Source organism: Vidua macroura, chromosome 1, assembly GCF_024509145.1.
Source record: "Vidua macroura isolate BioBank_ID:100142 chromosome 1, ASM2450914v1, whole genome shotgun sequence".
Classification (NCBI taxonomy): Eukaryota; Metazoa; Chordata; class Aves; order Passeriformes; family Viduidae; genus Vidua; species Vidua macroura.
This window is the reverse complement of record NC_071571.1, coordinates 93891812-93904699: the sequence shown is the minus strand read 5'-3', so window position 1 is coordinate 93904699 and position 12888 is coordinate 93891812.

Below are 12888 nucleotides of genomic sequence, written 5' to 3'. Positions count from 1 at the left end.
GTTACTTCAGCGAGGCGACCAATACATTACTTCATTACAACTTCCTTTTGGTCATTTGTAGACTCTGAATAGCATCACTTCATAGCAAATTAGGCTTGTTACATTCTGCAAAGACAAAGTAGTACTTTTCCTGGGAATCCAAATTTTTCATTGTGATCACAGTACTCTCTTGAGCTATATCATCGCATATCTTCTTGCAAAATCATGTATTTCCATCTCTTCTCAAGCAGTTGACAAACCAAAAATATTTAAAAACTTGTTTTTCTGTAATACCTTCATATTTTCTTACTAAAAAACCCTGTGTAACTCTTAAGCATATATAAAACTGTAGAAATCAGATGGGATCTTGTAAGGTAAAAAGTTCCTGTACCTAGTAAAATACTACTTTGCATCAATTGTATTTTTTTCAGAATTCCTGACATAGAAATAACTTAGACTTAATTTATGCCTTCTCATTAAGAAGGTATTTATACCTTCTCTGTTTTAATAGTTCATTGGAAATTTTCTACTTTTAAAAATTCTACTTTTATTACATGCTGCTTTCCTATGCTCTTTAAAAAATACTGCTTTCACAAGTGGTTCTGCTGAATCTGTGTCTCTACCCACTTCACCATGATGATACTCATTAAAACTGTTTTCTTAATATGACTGTATATCTTATAACAGAGCTACAATATCAATGCTGTCTCTACACTTCAATCAATGCTTTTTTAAAGCCAGCTCTAGGTGACCAACATCATTGTGTTCTTCACAATGTTCTTCTTCATCCTGCCTGTTTTGGATTCTCTGTTTTAGCTGTGCTTTGTCTGTTATTTTCACGTCTTTAAAGGAGCTCTTCTCTCTTGCACAACAGTGGCCTGAATCACAACTGGGTTCCCTTAGGCTCTGTGTTAATCTGTTGTCTTAAGGCAGCTTGTGGTTGATCTAGTAGGTAAGAATTCCATTTCTGAATATTAACATATTCTTGCAAACACCATTGTGAGTACAATGAGCTGATTATTCTGATCCCTCTGTAGGCAGCTGTGTTACAGGTAGAGTTCTTTCTTATTTTCCTACTATAATGCCTTAGTGTAAGGATCATTTTAATGTCAGTGCTGAGAGCTGGTATGGGCTCCTTCAAGTTCTCTGTAGACTCAATTTGTTTCTTCAGTGAGAACACACATGCTGGTAGCAAGTTTGCTCACTGCTTGTTTCAAAGACAGTAACTGCACCAGCAGATTTTCGTACTCAGAGGTTCCATTTTTTTTTCCATTCTGCTGAGATTAGGATATGCTTCAGAGATAGTTGCTCCACCGTATTTGGCTGAGATTTTTGCCTTTGATGAGATCAAGACTCCATGTTCTCAGTCTGTTTTCTATTCCTGGGTAATGTATCTGTATTATCATGTATCAGTAATATTTCTTTGGCTTTATATCAAAAGGAGATGAATATTCAGGTTTGCCCAAAGGCTGAGCTAAGATGACCAGATCCTGACTCTGGTCCACCTCCTCCAGCCTGTTCAGAAGGCTCTGCTTGCAGCAGAACATGTTTGGCATTGCTCCCAGGGCCGTGGGAACACACAAGAGCTGCCACCATGACTGGGGGCTAATTTAGAGTAGCAAACAGATTCAAGGAAGACCAAAGCAGCTCACAAACAAGCAGCAGTCAGAGGCAGAGCTAAATTTATCAAGCAACACATTCTGTCCACTCATTGCTCATTCATCTCTAACAACTCTGTTTGTGAGCATAATTATGTTTTTCTGCAGTGGTTGTTTGAGAACATTTTTCTGACTATGTCATGGAGCAACATTCTAACTCACCCAAAATAAAGCTTTTTTTGTTTCTTTGTTTGTTTCTTTGAATAATTAAATTCCAGATGAAAGATTTGGCTTCTCCAAGGAGGGCACAGAAGATCCTTTCCAATAGCCATGAAAAAGTATTTTAAATCAGATTTGTTCCTAAGTCACAACATGCATAAAATCATTCTTAATATAGCTTTCTGGGATTTTTTTTAGTACTAAAATGAACTTCAAAACAAATTTAAGGAATCTATGAATAACTTACTGTAGCGGGAAACAAGCAGGACACTTAAGTCCTTTGAAAAGCAGAATCATATTCATTTACTACTTTTATTTATATCTGCTAAATTACTCTTAAGCCAGTCATTATTCCCAAGAATAATACTTTACTAGATATGCTGCAAGCCATTTCAAAAAATAAGTTGTTATATTAAAATTGAATATTTATGGAAGGTAATAAGTATAGCTCAGAAAGCCTGACAAACATATATTTGTTAACCTTAAAAAAAAAAGATAAAAAGGATAATTGGATACATCTGAATGAAAGAAAGCTGAAGTTTTAAGCGGCCAATGGAATATCATAAGTAGCTAATGAGTGATGTCCCACTTAGTTTAACATTTGCTGTAGGAAAACCTACCTATTCATCTATATTCGCATACATTTTCAAAAATAATAAATTGCTCATTGATATTTTTTTTAATGGGTCTGTGGTCATGCTGTGTGAATTTCGTGCACCAGATTATACTTGAAAATCTGTAGCCTTACTGAAATTTGCAGGGCTACAGATGTCCACAAGTTTGGAATACTGTGCCCCCATCATGTCCCAGTATATAAGTTTAAATGCGAGAATCAAGTCCAGAATTATTATTCTGAAATACAATTAAAAGAAAATTCATCGGCAGGGCACGCTGCCAACAACTACCTTTTACTCTGCACTTGAGGAATTACATTCCCCTAAAATATTGGCATGTTTGGCTGTGCAAGTTGGACATACCAAGCTCCTTCTGAAAACTGATGTCTGTTTTGAAACACTGGGCTTTTGTGAATCTCTTTTAAACTTTTAAACTTTATCCAGAAGAATATTTTTCCCTGCAAGGCCTCAGATGCTTATGTATCTTTGCTGCTCACCACCACCAAAACTATCAAGTCACATTCTTAAATGAAATGGGAATTTACAGAGAGCCAGGCAAGCACTAAAAGCTCACCCTTAGTTCACAACAACCAGAATTTGTAAAACATGCCATGCAATGAAATGAATACATTTATAGCCTGGGTTTTGATTGTGGCTATTTGAGGGAATAAGAAATCACATGTATCAGATATTAGTCTTTTGACTTGGAGGTTATTCATGCTGCAATGATGAGAGAAGAACATTACCCTCCGGACCCTGTTCACACCAGCCTTGAAGCAAATGGAAACAGTCCAACAGTCTTATAAAAGGCCAAGATGTGTCAATAACATTTTTCAACTACATGATGACCTTTATGTTTTCTTTCACATGCTTCTCATTACAAAGCAATTAACAAAAGAAAGGGGGCTTCATAAAGTGGTTGGAAAAGAACTTACAAATTAAATGGCAATTAAATACATAACTAGAAACTATCAATTCATGAAGAAAACAACAGACAGGATTAAATAGCAGCAATGCCTTTAAATCACAGCCCTCATAAAGTATTAAAAATAAAAACAGAGTTCATAAATACATGTTTGAATTCAGAAGCAAAACTGCATCTGCAATGAGACAGTTACTGGATGAGCAGACATATTGTTTAAGCAAATTCAAATGTGCCTCAAGAACAATATTTAGTACTAAATATTGTTCTAAAATTTAGGTCTATCAAAAAAACACTGTTTCTATAGCTTTTCTTCACGTGGCAGCACAAAACCTGTCAGAATAGTATCTGATTTAAATATAAACCATAGAGAAATCTGGAGAAGTAAGAATAAGCAGAATGAAGAGAAAGAAAGAAAACCAAACAAAGAAAAATAACTTTCTCCAAAATACCTCCAAAAATGACAAGACCAGGCAAAAATGTGTAATGAAAGACAGAGAGCAGAAAAAAAAGCAGCATGAGTCAAGGGAAAAGGAATTATACATGTAGTACTTTAAAGCATATTGAAGTGGGTACTAATGGAGAAATAATAAAATTTTATCAGCTTTATAGGACTTCAGCAGGCAAGTTTTGAGACATCTTAGGAAAACAATGAAGGATTTCTCAAACAGAAAAGAAATAAAGCAAGCAATGGGTAAATGGTGTCAAGAGCTGCTAAACAAAGTCACAATATTAAAAAAAATATTAAAAAAAAAACTTTCTCAGGAAGAGAATTATAACACACCACATCTCAAAAGAGCAAAAGACTCCATGAAAAAGATTGCATCTAAAAACCTTACAGCTGAAGAACACTGTAACAGAGGACCAGGGTGCTGATATCTCAGAACATGCAGAGTTGGTAAATTGGAAAAAATGTGGAAATCCATCACAGGTACCCATTCCTTGTAAGGAAATACTTCAGAAAAAAATGCTGGTATTTAATAGGATGTATTTCTAATTGAGTCCTAAGCGTTGCCAGAATTCAACTATTTGTTGCTTTATGCTATCTATTTAAAAATAGATTGGATCGATTAGCTAGCTAGCTAGATAGATAGATGTCAAATCCCAAAGAAAATCTTGAAAGAAAAACCCATTAGTTGGATACGAATCAGAGCTAAGCTAAAGTGTAGCTCTGTAAAAAAGCACTGAAGGGCAGTTTATGGACTTTATATCAAAGGACATGCCAGAAGCAATACTGGACACACAGGTGTAACAGAGCTACCTTTGTGCCCCTGGCTGTGTCATAGCAACATGGAAAATTTTTTGCATGCTAGAACATTCACCTTCTGTGCAGATCAAATCTATATGATTTTTTCTGTGTCATGACAGCATTTCTCCAGGAAGAAAAAAAAAAAAAAAAACAAAAAAAACACCCCAACTAACTGCCTTCCTAACTTTTGCATCTGTTTTGGTGTGTATAAGATAATGACGCAATATATGTCATTTAAAAAATAACCTTATTGGACTTGAAGTGTGCTGTATTCCTGAAGATTGAAATCAAACTCTTGAGAACAGGTGGAAGTGGAATCAATGTCTTTCTTAAAAAGCAAATTCAGCTTTAGCTCAGTGTATCATTCTTGCTTCTTTTCAGATGCAAAGGTCCAGTACTACATCACCCACAGAGATGGGACTTGTTACAAATAGAATACTCATTTAGTTATCTTTCTATGTTGTGTACCTTACATATAAGCTTTGCAATTTTACCTCTTCTTATCAGAGCTTAACACGTGTAAAAGCTCTTCCATTTTATATTTGACTGAAATTTTGCATATTAATCAAGCACTGTGTGTATGTGTTAGGTAATGTCCAGAACACAGCGTTTAGGCACATACTTGATTTTTACATCCATAAGTGGCATCATTAAATTTGACTGGCTTCCTTAGTTATTAAATGTTACTGTGTACCAAGTTCCCTGTTGAACTGGAGTCACAAAGAGGGATGTGCTTGATGAACAAGGACAGCATAAGATGAAGGTAGAATTATCATTCTCTGTGGAATATAAGATTCTGTATGTAAGGTGAACAAAAGAAAACTGAGGGTAAAATTTCTTCATTAAATCATTTCAGCTCTCTTCTCTATATATTTGCTTTAACACAATAGATCTTTAAATTGTAACTTTGTTCTTTTCTTAAAATAAAAATTGCTTACAAACATTCTTTTCATGCTAAAGTTTATGGAAACAACATTTTGCATACACATTCGCAAAACTTCATGAAACAGTATTTTACATGTGCATTGCAGAAGTTGATGGCGACCCACAATAAACACATTTTTATAGAGCGAAATGGCCACATGGCCACATGGCCTCTTTAGGATGTGACCTAAAGAACATGACAGTATTAGTTGTCATTGTTAATGAGTGCAATCGAGGTAAGAAAAAAGAACCAGTTACTACACATGATACAGTATAAATTCTGTCATATAAAACATTATAAGAATGCTTACATTGTGCAGCAAACCACCAAATATCTGCATTAGGAGGATAATAAATTTGCAGAATAAACTTTTTAGGAAGTATGTAATGTAGAAAATTAAAATTGCTGTGCAACTTTAACTGACTCCCATTGTGCTGTCATGTAGCACTTGGTAAGGGAACTAATTAATTTTGTACCATCTTTCTTCAGGATTCCTACCTCAGTTCAAAACTGAATCAGTCAGTAAGTAAGGAAATCTGCAACATTTTGCAATTCATTTTCTATAGGCTTACTAATGGCATTCATCACTGCAGCTTCTGAATGAAAGTTATTTGCAAATGTCAATTAATTTATGCTTGTAGCATTCCTGTGAAGACACAAGGTTGGCTATCCCCAAGCTGTGGAGCTACAGCAGAAACAAAGGGCAATTAAAGACAAAAATATGGATGTCCATTTTGGGATGCCTCATAGTTGGGTTTTTAAGAGCACTTGATGATATGCAGCATTTTATGTATCCAACATTAGGATCCCGTTGATTCCGTGCCATCCACAGGCAAAAGTGTAAAGTGGGAGCAGAACAACTTCTAAGTGATCATGCATAAAACAATTGATTTAGGGAATTCTCGCATGTCTACAACAAATAAAATTCAATTATCTGAACAGCATCCAAAGAGGAACTTTTGTTTTCCAGCCTACGCCACCCCCCAGTCTCCTTGTACAACCTCCAGTTTCTGCAGCTAATGAAGGCAGCCTGCAGAGAGCAGACTCCTTGGCTTCTCCACTGTGAGGGCACAGTCCATCCTATGTAAAAACAGGGAGGGGAGCAAAGAATGGGCACAACATATAATTGGATACTCTTTCATATTTCTAAATGAAGAAAGAGAAAAGCAATCCTTTTTTTTTTTTTTTTGATAATATTAACAACGATGTGATTTTGCTTAGAATTCTACTCTTGTAGAACTTTGAGGCTTGTAACAATACAATATGTTTAATTACCTTTGTAGGACTAGATTATGCTGTTAAACTATATTTTAATGACAGAAATTCATTAATACAACAAATGTATTAAACACATTTCAGAAATGTCTCAACAGATAAGGTATGTCCTTGTCATAACCTGTAAAATAAATTAAGCACGGCATCTCTGACATTGTACAGGAGAATAAGGGCTAGTTTACTTTCTTTTATTTACTCCTAAATTCCTAAATGGAAAATTGAGGTCCTTTCAATAATGACCCAGCAAGTGTCTGCTGCCTTCTGAAAGGAAGAAGCCTGCTAGAGTATACCTCTTCAGAATAGTTTTGGGGTATTTTTTAATACTACAATATTGTCCAATTATACTTTAAAACATTAAGGAGCCTTTTTTGGATTGTACAAAACTAATACACTTCATATATCAAAAATGTGATCTAGGATGATAAATGGTGATTTTACAAATCTTCCCTTCCCTTCCCTTCCCTTCCCTTCCCTTCCCTTCCCTTCCCTTCCCAAGTAGGTTTTATATAGCTATTTTGACTGATGGGAGCAATAACTGGGCATTATTTACCTGGACAATATAGCTACCCCTTCCAATCCACATTTGAGGATATATTCTACCACTTCTTCACAGGTAGATTTTGCATACAGTAACTGAAAGCTTATGAAAGCAATATATACTTTAAAAAATACTTTGCTCATCTAGCTGGTTAAATTAACAAGCAGAATGTATGATAGAACCAAGAATAAGCCCCTTGATTTTAATTCATTTCCCTCATCATAGATTAACACTGTGGTTTCTTCATAGTTCACTCCTGAGCACCTTCTTTTTAAGATCCAGTTCCGGTCTATAATGTAGAATTAAAATTTCTTCATTATTCTCTTCTGGAGAGTGTATAGCATCTCTCCACAAAACAATTGCTCATGGCTGCTTTTCATACTGTTAGGTTCAGGCTGTGACTTCTAGACTAAGGTAACAAGAAATCAGCTTCTAAGGGCAAGAGGCAAATGGGTTGTTTTAGCTTTGTCCCCTCTATGGCTTGTATTGATCAGAGGTGGTAAGGGTACAGAAAAAATGAGACCCAAAGGATCAAAGAGAGCAAGACCAAGTGAGAATCTGTTTCTATTTCTCCTTCTCCTCTCCAACAGTGATGTTTTCTTCTTTCTGATTACTTTAAAATTACTAGAAAAGTTTGGAGTGTAAATGTACCATGCAGAGAATATTCTCATGGCAATACCAAATAAGCAGAAAATTCGGGTTACCTTGAGGAAATAAGGTTGTGTACTGGTATTACAGAAGCATCTTTTAACCAGTAAACAGAAATAATCTGATAGTGTGACCTTTGAGAGATCACAAAAAATGAAGATCTTAGATATCATTCTCACTTATGTGCTTTAAAGAGTAGAATTGCACTTTAATGAATGAAGTTTGAATGTTTGTAGTCCAGCAGATGTCCACATATTTAAAATTTCCCCATGGGTAAAAGAACTATGTGGTTTGAGTACCAGATGAGTTGATCTGGAATATTTTATTATTCTTATCTAGCCTGGTGGTCTCTAGAAGACGACAATTCTATTTTCAGCTATTTTTTTTTCTTTCCTAATTTTCCCATAACCATTTAAGTAAAAATTTCCATTAAATCATGCCTCACTGTTACTGGACCTAGTTCTGGGGTTTAATGTTTTCCTTTATCTCAATAATTGTATTCAGATATTTCTCTGGTGTCCCGGTTCTGTGTGTTTATAAGTTTCCACATGAGCAGGAGTATTCCACATCTTCATATTGTTTCCTATCCTTGACAAAGATTTCAGCCTTAGACAGATTGCTGACAGATTGGTTCAGAGCCAACATGTAGGCAACAGTGCTAAAGGGAGCAACAAACTCTTTATTACTTGTCTCTATTGTAAGTTTAAAAACCTTGTTGTCTTGGGGCTGCATATATCACTGAACTCCTGACAGAGCAGTTACATTACAGGATTTAGTTAAAGTCGCTTTTCTTAAAGTAGCTATTAAGCCCAACCAGAAAGACAATCCATGTCAGTTGTAGGCTCAGTCATGACAATCAAGGGGTCCAGAGAACTTCTTTATTGGGGAAGAAGGAAGCCCTTTGGCTCTCTTTCTCTTGTCTGTAATAAAAGTTAAATAACTTCTGGATGTACATGGGCAACGAAATCTATAACCTTGCTTGTGCACCTAGTAAGGGAATAAATGAATACAGGAATACTGTGTGTTCATAGCAGAAGAGAAAATGTGAAAGTAAAGGAAATATGAAAAAAGTTTTCCTATCTGCTATACTTCAAAGAAACCAAATGTTATTTCAGGAGGGACAAAAAGGAAAATCTAGGGAACTGCAGGCCGGTCAGCCTCACAGCAGTCCCTGTGAAAATCATGGAGCGACTAATTCTGGAAGCCTTTTCCAAACACATGAAGGACAAGGTGATCAGAAGAAGTCCATGTGGCTTTACCTAGTGGAAGCCATGCTTAACCAAGTAGGTACCTTCCCACAATGAAATCACCTTGTCAGATGATGGGAGGAACAATGACTGTTGCTTGCTTCAACTTTATTAAGGCCTTTGGTACAGACTCAAATAACAAGCTTGCAGACAAGGTGACATTGTATGGGTTTGGTAAATTGACAGTGAGTGGATTGAATGTGGCTGAACAGCCAAGCCCAGGGTGGTGGTGATCAATAGCACAAAGTGCAGTTGGAGGCACCTCACTGGTGGTGTACCCCAGGGGTCAACAGGGAGGCCAATATTGTTTAACCTCTATGTTAAAAACCTCGACAATGGGGCAAAGTGAACCGTCAGCAAGTTCAGAGATACAAAATTGGAGGAAGCGAGCATCGACACAGGGTGGAACTGTGCAGAGAGCAATACGAAAAGGGAAATTCCAAGTTCTGCCAATGCAGAGCAATAACCCCATGCACCAGTACACACTGAGTTTCTGAGGAACAGCTCCATAGAGAAAGAGCTTGGGATCCTGGTGGGCAACAAGCTGAATGCCAACCAGCAATAATCATAGTGACAGAGGTGACCAACAGCATCCTGGGCTGCATCAGGAAGAGCATTGCCAGCAGATTGAAGGGTCTTACCTTTTCTTTCTACCCAATACTGTTGAGGCCATGTCTGAAATACCGAGCCCAGCTCAGGGCTCCCCAGTACTGGAGAGATATGGACTTACAGGAATAAACCCAGTGAAGGGTTGAGGAGATGATTGAGGGACTGGAGCATCTCATATGAGGAGAGCTGAGACTCTTCTGCCTAGAGAAGATTCAGGGGAGAATCTCATAAATGTGTGTAGACACCTGATGGGAGGCAATGAAGAAAACCAGGATGTTCTCAGTAGTGCACAATGACAGGACTCAAATATTCAAAATACTGGTTTGGACATTTAGAAAAATCTTTTCAGTAACTTAATACATTAAAAACCCATTTTTTTAATATGTAAATAAACAACTCCAAAAATTATTTCTAGCCAATTTCCACTTATTTAACTACATGTTTAATTTGTTTTGAAAACTGTAAAACTTTCATTTTTAAACAATGAGAGAGAGATTTCTGTCAGATACTTTTCATGAAAGTAGAATTTTCATTTCCTGGAAAGCACTGGCACATTAAAATTTCACCTGTCCTAAACTGAGGGAAAGTAAATAGTAGGACTATTTTGTAAATTCACCTAAGGTAAACTTAGATGAAAAGTTTTAATTCTGACTCTTTTTTTTTTCCCCCAATTTATAATACTGAACACAATCCTGAATGAAATGTCTTCTGAAATGAAACATTCAAATATTCTGTCATGACAAGATTATAAAAAAGTTATCAGAATGCTTTGTTTTGATTGAAAGCAAAACAAACAAAGTATAGTCAATCCTGACACATTCCCACATAACATTTACAACTGAATTAATTGGCATTTTCTGAAAAACATTCTGCTCAAAATTTCTGAGCCCCTCCACTGACAAGTGTATAGAATCACTGCTCTGTCCCAGGCAACCCCCCACACATGCACACATCCTGTTGCACTGACAAGATATCTGTTGAGAATGCTGGCCTTTTTAAGGTGGAATTGCATTGCTATATTCATATCACCAAGGCAGAATAAGGAGGAAAAGTAGAGGAACAATTCTCAAAGGGGTGCCTCAAATGGATAAGTTCTCCTTTTGCTTCCCCTGAGACAGTCTTTTATCCATTGGTTTTGCTCCAGACCATACCTGGAAGCAGCATCTACTCCTTTTACAGGTCATTTAATATATTGCATGTTTACAAGGGAGAATTTGGATGTTTTTACTTCATAAAACTAACCTCTTCAGGGAACAAAAAAAACATAATGCAGTTAATGGGGTCCTTTTAAACCATTATCTTTAAAAAAGTTCCAAACCAGTCCCAAAGTGTTCTACTAGAGGGATATGAACTAACCGTGAAAGGTTGGTGGTTCACACCTGGCTTCAGTTAACCATGTTACCATTATTTTTATTTTTTATTATTTTTATGCTGCTCTTGATTCTCATAATCACATTAGCATTTGAAAGGTGATCTACTTTGGAAACCTATTGTTGGTTTTCTTTTAGTCTTTTCAGATTTATTAAGTTTTTAAAGTAGACAATAACTCCCTCCTTTCTTCATCATTCAAGTCATCAGAGAATTTATAAGGCCAGAAATTTTCTTTTTTTCTCCCCACTTCCTTTGGTACAGTGACTTGCTGTAAAGATCTCTGTCTTTACCCCAAGACACAAAATTTCCTGCAAAGAATTCTTGAAAATGGAATGGTAAATGCTTACAGGGAATCTCTTTAACTGATTCACTTAGTACCTGTCTGTGGTCTTAAATGCTTTGTTGATGGGAAATTTTAGTTTTTTGTATGACCATATCAGAAAGAAGAGTCTCACAGGAGCAGTAAGACTGGGGATACATGTACATCATATGTACCATTTACACATAGTGAACTGCAGCGGGCATAAGCAGAAAACTTTAGTCACAACTGAGCCCAAACAGGACACTAAAGCAAAACATGTGTTATTTGGGCTCAGTTATGTGTAATTTTGCATGAACTACACCAGTTTATTCAAGCAGAAGAGCATCTACAAATCTACAGATCTGAACAGATATGACAGGAAGAACTGAATGGTGACAGGAAGAACTACACTGGTGACAACTATTCGTAAATATTCTGAATACAGTGAGCACACATTTACAACTGAGATACAGGTTTCAGAAAATGCTGGGCACTGGGCATATGATCATGCATCCTATTAAACAGAAACTTTTGACTTAATATTGACTTTTTAATGACAAGTAGCAAGATAGAAAACAAGAGTATTGACAAAAGAGCTTTTATTTTCCCCTGATGTCATCTGGTCATGTCACTCACTGCAGTTAAATCCAATCTCTAATTGCAACAAGCATTATGAACAACATTTGTTAATTTATTATGTGGTGCTATGCCAAGCCTGCATTTGAGTGCATACTACAGTATTTCTACATCTATAATTTTCTCTGTCTAAAGTCGTCTTCATATCAAAAAGACTGGGCTTGTTAAACGTGTGTGCATTTTTAATACGTAATATCTTAAAAAACATAAGCACAGACATTTTCTTGCCTGCATGTATACCCTCATCTTCTATTATGTTTTACAATTTCATCTGTGGGAAGGGATAAAGTTTGAAAACATAGGAATCTTACACCTGTTGCTCCATTTACACATGTGGAAGATGACTGCAAAATGCAAGCAAAACACATTATTGTGAATATGAAAATATTTCACAGCCACATTGCATGAGCAGAGGCAAGTGTAGGAAATGACAGTAAATGAACCACTGTCTTTTGTTCTGCATCATTCACATATTGGGCTCTATAAGTCATTATGAACTCATCAACACTGCCATATCTATGAAAGCCCCTGCCAAATCTGCAGCTCTTTTACACAACCAGACACTTAGAAAGGAACAGAAATACAAATGAGAGTGAGCCCATAATATTTTAGTGCTAAATAAAAGGATTGGATGCAATAATGCATATCTAAGACCAGTAAAGACACAAAACATCTACCGGTTATATGAGATGTAGCTTTATTATGATTGTATGTCAGGAATATTGTTCTGAAATATAAAAACGCAGGGTACCAGATG